The sequence below is a fragment of the Arachis ipaensis genome, chromosome B3 (genome assembly GCF_059453495.1).
Source record: "Arachis ipaensis isolate K30076 ecotype BB chromosome B3, ASM5945349v1, whole genome shotgun sequence".
Lineage (NCBI taxonomy): Eukaryota > Viridiplantae > Streptophyta > Magnoliopsida > Fabales > Fabaceae > Arachis > Arachis ipaensis.
In genome coordinates, this window is record NC_142438.1 from 67,155,738 (window position 1) to 67,158,128 (window position 2,391).

General features: G+C 43.0%; 1 non-coding gene across 1 annotated transcript; it reads right to left on the reverse strand.

The window, feature by feature from the left end:
- Nucleotides 1-219: 219 nt before the first annotated feature.
- Nucleotides 220-323, reverse strand: LOC148570969 (small nucleolar RNA R71). The gene has a single exon (XR_015908835.1). It is a non-coding gene; the product is annotated as a small nucleolar RNA R71 (small nucleolar RNA).
- Between the last annotated feature and the right edge of the window lie 2,068 nt (nucleotides 324-2,391).

Here is a 2,391-nt window from a genome sequence, read left to right on the forward strand (position 1 = left end):
GAAGACCCAAACCAACATCTCACAAAATTCCTGAGAATTTGCGACACTGTGAAGTCCAATGGAGTCCAGGAAGATGCCTATAAACTACTTTTGTTCCCATTTTCCCTTAGGGACAAGGCAGCTAAGTGGCTGGAATCATTCCCAAGGGGGAGCCTAACAACATGGGATGAGGTGGAAAGCAAGTTTCTGGCACGTTTCTACCCCCCACAAAAGGTCAATAGGCTTCGATCTGAAGTTCAGACTTTTAGACAACAAGATGGTGAAACTCTCTACGAGGCATGGGAGAGGTTCAAGGATTTGACAAGGAAATGCCCACCAGACATGTTCCATGACTGGGTGCAATTGCACATTTTCTATGATGGACTTTCTTATGAATCAAGGAAGGCTGTAGACCATTCATCAGGAGGTTCATTGAACAGGAAGAAGACTGTGGAAGAAGCCATTGAAGTGATTGAGACAGTGGCTGAGAATGAGTACTATTATGCATCAGAGAGACACAACACTAAGGGAGTCATGGAGCTGAACCATGTTGATACAATCCTAGCCCAAAACAAGGTGTTTGCCAAGCAACTAGCAGAGCTCACCAGGAAATTAGAAACAAAGCAAGTGGCTGCGATACACACACAAGATCAAGAGGAAGAAAGCACTGAAGGAGGTGATTGGGAAGAGGCCAATTATGTAGGAAATCAACAAAGGCAACCATATGATCCACATTCCAACACTTACAACCCAGGCTGGAAAAACCACCCAAACTTTGGGTGGGGGAACCAGCAAAACCAACATAACAAGTCCACATACCAAAACCCCAACCAAAGAGCATACCAAGCCACACAAAACACTTACTCCCAACCATCATATCAAGGCCAAAATAATCGACCTACCCAACCTAATCCGAACCAACAATTTCAAGATCAATTAAACAGGATAGAAGGAATGCTTGCAACCATGGGTCAAGACATAACCGAATTGAAAGCTTTTAAGTTAGAAGTAATTTCCAACTTGCAAAACCAAGGAGCTGCCATCCAGAAGTTAGAAAATCAAATTGGGTATTTGTATAAGCAAATCCCTGGGCCAAGTGTTTCTCATGCTGCCAAGGCTATTGCAAGGGAAGAATGTAAAGCCATAACCCTCAGAAGTGGAAAAAAGCTAAAGGAGATCTCAAGTGAACCCACAGAGGATGAAGCAAACGAAAATGTGAGAGACAAGGAACAGGGACAATCCTTTACACCGTCTGCAACAAGAGAAAAAGAAAAAGAGGTCCTGAAGCCGTATACACCCAAAGCACCATATCCTCAACGTTTGATGAAAGGTGAAAAGGATGGCCAATTCTCCAGATTTTTGGAGATTTTCAAGAAGCTTCAAATCAACATTCCGTTTGCTAAGGCAATAGAGCAAATGCCACTCTATGCAAAATTCTTAAAGGAATTAATGACCAAAAAGAGAAGCTGGAGAAATGAGGAAACTGTGTTGTTGACTGAAGAATGCAGTGCCATCATTCAACACAAATTGCCTCAGAAATTGAAGGATCCAGGCAGTTTTCAAATCCCCTGCATCATAGGAGAAGTCATGGTAGAGAAGGCCTTGTGTGACTTAGGGGCCAGTATCAATTTGATGTCTCTAACAATGATGAGAAGAATGGAGATTGAGGAAGCCAAACCAACAAGAATGGCCCTCCAATTGGCAGATCGAACCTTTAAATTCCCTCATGGGATAGTTGAAGATTTGTTGGTAAAAGTGGGAGATTTCATATTCCCTGCCGATTTTGTGGTATTAGATATGGAGGAAGAAGCCGAAGCTTCAATAATTCTGGGAAGACCTTTCCTGGCTACTGCAGGGGCCATCATAGATGTCCAAAAGGGTGAGCTCACTCTTAGACTGCATGATGAGCAATTGGTGTTTAACGTATTCAAGGCAATGAGCTATCCATCAGAATCACTAAAGGAATGCATGAGGGTGGATGTAGTGGACATTGCAGTACAAGAAACCTTTGAGGAAACAGCAAAGGAAGTGGCAGAGGAGGAGTTCACCAAGGATATTGAAGATAGTGACATCAAGGCTGCTGAAACAACCATGCCAAGCATGCCAGATAGAGTGAAAGAAGAGAAGGAAGCACCAAAACCTGAGCTCAAAGCATTGCCCTCTAATCTCAAGTATGCATACTTGGGTAGTAATGAGAGCTATCCTGTTATCATTAGCGCTGCCCTGAGCCAAGAACAGGAAGAAAAATTGATCAATGTGCTACAAACTCATCAAGACGCCATTGGATGGACCCTAGCTGATTTGAAGGGGATAAGTTCATCCATATGCATGCATAAAATCTTGTTAGAAGAGGATGCTAGACCCTACATTCAAGCTCAGAGAAGATTGAATCCTGTCATGAAAGAAGTGGTA